This window comes from Salvelinus sp. IW2-2015, unplaced genomic scaffold (assembly GCF_002910315.2).
Source record: "Salvelinus sp. IW2-2015 unplaced genomic scaffold, ASM291031v2 Un_scaffold2737, whole genome shotgun sequence".
NCBI lineage: Eukaryota > Metazoa > Chordata > Actinopteri > Salmoniformes > Salmonidae > Salvelinus > Salvelinus sp. IW2-2015.
Window position 1 is genome coordinate 98,141 of NW_019944041.1, and position 8,215 is coordinate 106,355.

Here is an 8,215-nt window from a genome sequence, read left to right on the forward strand (position 1 = left end):
GAACTCAAAAAGCGTTGATCCACTGGGAATGTGATGAAAGAAATAAAAGCTGAAATAAATCATTCTCTCTACTATTATTCTGACATTTCACATTCTTAAAATAAAGTGGTGATCCTAACTGACCTAAAACAGGGAATTTTTACTAGGATTAAATGTCAGGAATTGTGAAAAACTGAGTTTAAACGTATTTGGCTAAGGTGATGTAAACTTCCGACTTCAACTGTATGTAAATCCCTGTAAAATGAAGGTTACATTTTAAAAAATACTACACTTGTAATTTATACAGCCTGAAAGATGTTTTTAGATTTACATAGCCTGTATTAATGGGGCGGCAGGTAGCCTAGTGGTTAGAACGTTGGGGCAGTAACCGAAAGGTTGCTAGAGTCGTTCTGCCCCTGAACAAGGCAGTTTAACCCACTGTTCCCCGGTAGGCCGTCATTGTAAATAAGAATTTCTTCTAAACTGACTTGCCTAGTTAAATAAAACATTAGTGTAACGATCTTCTTCGATCTTCTTCGTCTGATGAACAGGAAGGATCGGACCAAAACGCAGCATTTTTAGTGTTCATGCTTTATTGAAAAAAACTGAACAATAAATACAAAATAACAAAGTGAATAAACGAAAAAGAAACAGTCCTGTAAGGTACTACAATGCAAAACAGAAAACTACCCACAAAACACAGGTGGGAAAAGGCTACCTAAGTATGGTTCTCATTCAGAGACAACGATAGACAGCTGCCTCAGATTGAGAACCATACTCGGCCAAACACATAGAAATAGAAAACATAGAACAAAAACATAGAATGCCCACCCCAACTCACGCCCTGACCAAACCAAAATAGAGACATAAAAAAGGAACTAAAGTCAGGGCGTGACAATTAGTTAATTAATAATCGCATCAACAGTTTATGGTAGCAGCCATGATTGTCCATTCTGTCAGATCAGTTTGTGTTGTCTCACCATTATGATAGACAGGACACACAGATCTGGGACCAGATTAAGAAACAGTTTGTTGATTGCATACAGCCATCACATTCATAACATTGGGTAATAACAGGTTGTTGATTTTATACTTGGCGCAGCGGACCCAGTTAATGTGCTGGTTGAGAGAGAACAGAAACTTCTGTCTGAACAGTCCAGACTTTGAGGGTCTTGTCGTCTGAGGCGTTGACCAGCTTCTGTCCGTCAGTGGAGAAACTGACGCGGCGGACGGTCCCTGTGTGGGCTCGGGAACATCGGACGGTCCCGGTGTGGGCTCGGGAACATCGGACGGTCCCGGTGTGGGCTCGGCAACATCGGACGGTCCCGGTGTGGGCTCGGCAACATCGGACGGTCCCGGTGTGGGCTCGGGAACATCGGACGGTCCCGGTGTGGGCTCGGGAACATCGGAGGTCCCCGGTGTGGGCTCCGGGAACATCGGACGGTCCGGGTTGGGCTCGGGAACATCGGACGGTCCCGTGTGGGCTCGGAAACATCGGACGGTCCCGGTGTGGGCTTTCGGGAACTCGGACGGTCCCGGTGTGGGCTCGGGAAACATCGTCGACTCACGCTTACTGAGAGGAATAGACACACAGGATATTCAACCAATCAAACTTTGTTTTCAGAAGGGAAATGTGGTTTGCAAGCAGAGTAACATGATAAAATCCTTACATAAGATCTCGTCAGGACATAGGCCTTGATGGGCTGGGAGTTTCTCCTGACCGATTGACCTGACCAGGAACAACTCTGGGTCCTAGTTGTAGCCTGTTTTTCTCGTCAGGAAAACCACCTGGTCTTACTCATAACTTCGGGCTCAAACGTGCATTGTGTCCTTTAATCGTACTATAGGCCTACTATAGTATAGCTGAGACGATAAACCGAAAATTACCGACACCAACATTGTGCCATCATTTTACGAAGAATTTCGCTTGCGTCAGTAATATTCATGATTTTGCTACTTAACGTTCTTGTAGATTGTTCGAAACCATTATCTGGTCAACAGTAAATAGTCTATTCGTTATGTTGATTCCTGCTATGAAAGTATCAGCCTGTCCCTGTTTCAACTGTAGGTGCTGTGTGAGAGAGCTACTTCACTCCCTCTGTGAAGCAGGCAAGAGGGAGAGATGCTTATGGGTAACACAAGCACTATGATTGTTGCTCAAAATGCAGTTTGCTGTGAAAATACCGTTTCAATGCAACTACAGTTGTTCTAGTTACAGAGGACAGTCACAGCTTTCTGTGAGTATAACACTAACTGTTGTAGTTTACTGAGAGGACAGTCACAGCTTTGTGAGTATATCCCTACTGTTTTCTCGTTACAGAGAGGACCAGACCGCTTTCTGTGAGTACATCACTACTGTTCTCGTTACAGAGAGGCAGTTCACCAGCTTTCTGTACGAAGTAAATAGTGCTCTACTGTGTCCTCGTTACAAGCACGGAGCGCAAGTTCAACAGGACTTTCTAGTGAGTACACTATCATTACTGTTCTGTTAACAATGTCGAGGACAGTCACACTTTCTGTTAGTACAGTCACTACTGTTTTCGTTACAGAGAGGACAGTCACACCAGCTTTCTGTGAGTAACATCACTACTGTATTAACTAAGTTACAGAGAGGAAGTCACAGCTTTCTGTTGAGTACATCACTACTGTTTCTAGTTACAGTGAGGACAGTCACAGCTTTCTGTGAGTATATCATGTATTTCTCATCTCTATAGAGTTCACGGTTCCACTTTACAACCGGAGTAGACTGTTTGCTAGAATGGTTTTGATGCGCCAACAGAGTTGAGCCGAGCAAAGCTCCATTTGCAGTGACTAGGCCTACAGAAAGGTATTTTCCATATCATCCAGCTCTTCCCCCCCCAAAAAAATATGTTTAGGAATGTATTGCTGATTTATCGTTATCGCAACGACAACAAAAAAACTGTCAATTTGTCTCGATATGGATATTTGGTCCATGTCGCCCATTCTACATCATCTGATGCTCCCCGAAGTCTTTCGCTCCGACACTCTGCAACATGACCCAGATTCATCATTTGAATATTTCATGGTCTCGTGTTGTGTTCTGTGTGTAAATCTGATCCATCCAGGAAAGCAGTGTTTCAGCAGCAGTCAGACGTTACAGTGGATCATCCCTGGGGTCTGGTACTCTCAGGGTCACACGTTTTACAGGTACTCAAACAGTTCATTGAAAAACAACAACAAACAAAAATCTCACGTTTTATATTTTCAATATCTTCTCTACATACAAGGAAATGTGATAAACAGCATAATGTCAAAAATGACTGGACTGAATGTGAAAATACATTATATCAATGAGCTACTAAGGACAATTATTCTCCAAGCTGTCCAGGCTACAGGCTTCCTAGTTCCATTCAGTCATATCCATGATTCACCTTTCTACCCATTCTTTCCACCAGAGATGATTCTATTACACATCATTCCATAGAAGGAGATGGCTGCAGCATCAGAGCAGAGCTTGTGTGTGTGTGACCCTTTTCAAATCTTACGCCACAAAAAAAAATGTGTCTTCACTGTCTGTTAGACATGTCCCTGTTCCATGAAACGCAACTGAGACACAGAACCGTCTAGGATCTAGATATAGTGTCAGGGTCAGTGTCTAACCCTTCATTATGTGGTGTCTAACCTCATTATGTGGTGTCTAACCCCTCATTATGTGGTGTCTAACCCCATTATGTGGTGTCTACCCCATTATGTGGTGTCTAACCCCTCATTATGTGGTGTCTAACCCCATTATGTGGTGTCTAACCCATTATGTGGTCGTCTAACCTCCTCCTCACTTATGTGGCTCGTCTAACCTCATTATGTGTTCGTCTTAACCCATTCTGTGGGTCTTAACTCCTATGTGGTGTCTAACCGCATTATGCTGTCGTCGTCCCTGACCCCCATTATGGTGGGTGTCTAAACCCATTATGTGTGTCTAACCGCATTATGTGGTGTTCTATACCTCATATGTGGTGTCTAAGGCCATTATAGGTGGTGGTCTACCCCATATCTATTATGTGTGTCTAACCCCATATTAATGTGGTGTCTAGACCCCATTAGTTGGAGTGTCTAATACCCATTTTTATGTGGTGGTCTAACCCCCTTATTGTGGTGTTAGGCCTCATTATGTTGGTTGTCTAGCTCATTATGGTGGGTGTCTATTATCATTATGTGGTGTCTAAACCCACTCAATTATGTGGTGTTCTAACCGCCTCACTCTATGTGTGGCGTAACCCCTGTCATTAATGTGGGTCCTAACCCCATTATGTGGTGTCTAACCCGCTATTTATTGTGTGTCTACTTCCTGATTCGATGTGGTTCTAATCTCATTGATGTGGGTGTCTAACCCATTCTGTGGGTGTCTAACCGCATTATGTGGCTGTCCATTAACCCCTCATGTATGTGTGTGGTTCTTACCTCTTATTATGCTGGTTGTCTATCCCTCATTTATGTGGTGTTTACCCATTATGTGGTGTCTAACCCTCATATGTGGTTGTTGAGACTCATTAATGTGGTGTTAGCTCCATGGGACCCTCATTATGTGGTGTCTAACTCATTTGCGTGTCTAACATTTGTGGTGTCTAACCCCTCAATTAATGTGGTGTCTAACCTCATTGGTCACTCTTATGTGGTGTCTAACCCTCTATTATGTGGTGTCTAACCCTTATGTGTGTGTGTCTAAACCTATTCCTATTTTTGTGGTGTTAATCCTCATTTGTGTGTCAACTTTTGTGGTGTGTCAACCCCTCTATTATGTGGTGTTAGCCCCTAATTGTTGTGTCTAAGGCCCATATGCGTGGTGTCTACGCCTCTATTTATGTGGTGTCTAAGCCCTCATTATGTGGTGGTTCTAACCTCATTATTGGTGTCTTAGACCCTCATTATGTGGTGTCAGCCTCATTATGGTGGTGTCTAACCCTCATTATTGTGGTGTCTAACCCTCTTATTTATGTGGGGTTAACCCCTCATTATAGTGGTGTCTTAATCTCTGTCATTATGTGGTGTCTCACACCCGTCCATGTATGTGGTGTCTGAATCCCCTCATTGATTGTGGTGTCTAACCCCTCATTATGTGGTGTCTACCCATCATTATGTGGTGTCTAATCCCTCAGTTATGTGGTGTCTAACCCCTATATGTGGTGTCTAACCGCTCATTCTGTGGGTGTCTAACCCCATTAACTGTGGTGTCTAACCCCATTTATGTGGCTGCTACCCATTATGTGGTGTCTAAACCTCATTTAGTGTGTCTAACCCCTGCATATATGTGCGTGTCTAACCCATTTATGTGGTGTCTAATCCCCAATTATGGCTGGTGTCTAACCTCATTATGTGGTGTCTAACCCCATTTATGGTGGTGTCTATACCCATTCATGTGGTGTCTAATCTCCCTCATGTAATTGTGGTGTCTAACCCATCTACGTGGTGTCTAACTCTCCATCTTATGTGGTGTCTAACTCTCGCATTTATATGCGTGTGCTATACTCCTTCATTATGTGGTGTCTAACCCCTGATTATGTGGTGTCTACTCCCTCATTTATGTGGTGTCTGACCCCTCATTCATGTTCTGATCGTATATACGACTCGGTATTATGTGGTTTCAACGCTAACAACTTTGACCGCTGGATCATTGTCATACGTGCGTGCTTATTCAGGGACCCGGTCATTATGTGGTGTCTGACCCGGCTCATTATGTGGTGTCTGACGCCTTCATTATGTGGTGTCTAACCCCTCATTTATGTGGTGGTCTAACACGCTCATTATATGGTCAGTCTAACCCCTCACTAATATGTGGTGTACTAACCCTCTTGCATATGATTGTGGTGTCTTAACCCCTCATTATGTGGTATAGCTCTATTCGCTGCAATCGTTTGGCTTGTCTAACACCCTTTCTATTAGGTGATGCGTGTGTATAACCTTCAACTCATATGTGGTGGTGGATCCTGCTAAACCCACCATGTTCATTAGTGCGTTGGGTTATCTAACCCATTATGTGTTACGATTGTCTAACGGCTCCTCATTATGTGGCTCGCTTATCACACTGCTCAATTCGTCTACTGTGGTGTTATAATCCATTATGTGGTGTCTGGTAGCGACCATTCATCTGTGGGCTGATGTGTCTAAAGACTAGTTATAACTGTGGTGGTCTAACCCCATTTATGTGGTGTCTAACCCATTATGTGGTGTCTAACCCATTATGTGGTGTCTAACCCATTATGTGGTGTTAACTCATATATGTGGTGCTCTTAACACCGCTCATTATGTGGTGTCTAACCCCATATTAAATTGTGTGTCTAACCCCATTATGTGGTGTCTAACGCCCATTATGTGGTCGTCGTGAGGTGCCTCATTTATCGTGGGTGTGTAGCCCTGCTTACTTCATTTAGGTCGCTGTGACCCCACCCATTATGTGGTGTGCTAACGCCCTCATTATGTGGTGTCTAAATACATCGCGGCTGTCATTTGGATTTCGATGGTGGTGTTATATAACACTGGGTTAGCCTCATTATGTGGTGTCTACACCCTCATTATGTGGTGTCTAACCCGCATATTATGTGGTGTCTCATCCACCTATTATGGTGGATGTGGTCTTGGTCTCTACAAGCACAGCTAGTTCAGTTGGTGGGGTCTAACACACCCATTTATGTGGTGTCTAACCAATTATGTGGTGTCTAACCCCATTATGTGGTGTCTACCTTTATCATTAATGTGGTCGTTTCCTAACCCATTGATGTGGGTGGTGATTAAGCGGGCCATTCATTGGGTCGTAACGTGTCTAATCTACTACCGGGTACTAGTGTGGATGTATGAGTGTCTAGCGCTCATTTATCTAACGCTAGATGTGTCTAACGCTGGCATTATGTGGTCTTGGGCTTATCACAGGGTCTCTCCATCATTTAATGTGTGGGTGTGTCCTAACTACCTCATTATGTGGTGTCTAACCCTCATTTAATATCGTAGAGTGTCTGAGAGCCTTCCTCGAATTATGTGGTCTTGTGGTCGCATAACCTCCAATCATTATGTGGTGTCTAAACCCGCCCTCATTATGTGGTGTCTAACCCCTCATTATGTGGTGTTCTTAACCTCCTCATTCTGTGGTGTCTAACCATTATCGAGGTGTCTAACCGTCATTAATGTGGTTGGGGGGGTTTTCCCCCCCCTCACCCTGACCCTCATTATGTGGTGTCTGACCCCCTCATTATGTGTGTGGTTGGTAGTGATCTCTAACTCTTCACGCTGGTTCTTGACGATTCCCTTAAATCTGTTCTGTTTCTTCACCATTTTACACCAGATGGCAGGAGACACCAACATTCACTATTCTGGAGAACAAGAGATTCTGACTCGTTGGAAGTGAATTTTTTATGAACTACTAATAAACGCGCGTCCAAATTATGATGCCCTCGTGACCCTTTTTGGGCTGATATGTTGTTAAACTTGTCCACAATAGTTTCTGATCTCTGTAGAAATTTTGAAATATTTGGAGGCGGGATTTTTTGTCTCATTAAAATCGATTCACAAACCCCTCCATGCTTTGTACACTTTGTAAGACAACTTTGTAAACTAGAGGTTTGTTTTAGCATTATTTTTGTTGTATTAATGCTATTTAATCTCTCCTCTGACTAATATTATTCTGTTTGTCCTGTGGTACTTTGCCACTGTTACCCCTTGTTGTATTGCGGCTGGTCATGGTTGTATTTGTTTGGGGCAACTATAAGACGTTAAATAGTTAGTTAAATAGTTTAGTTAAATAGTTACCCGAGTATGGCTTTAACCCTTTTGGCACCACTCTTTTGAACTCGTCCACATATGCTGCTGTTATCTATTTATTACATATCCTGTTTCCTGGTCATCTTGTCCTATTATATGTCATATCTACCCTCAATACCGTGTACCCGTCCCTACACATTGGACTCAGTACTGGTAACGCCGTGTATATACACGTAGTCATGTTATCAATTATTGATTGTGTATTTTATTCTCATGTTAATATTATTTTTCTAATTATTTTTTGTCTTTCTCTCTGCATTGTTGGGGAGGGCCCGTCAGTCAGCATTTCACTGTTAGTCTACACCTGGTTGTTTAACTCTCTCTCTGTGTTGTTGGGCGAAAGGCCCGTCAGTCAGCAATTTCAGCTGTTAGTCTACACGCTGTTTGTTTTACGAAGCATGTGTTCAAATAACATTTGATTGATATCTATAGACATCCCTTCCACCTTATAAATCTTCTCACAACACAC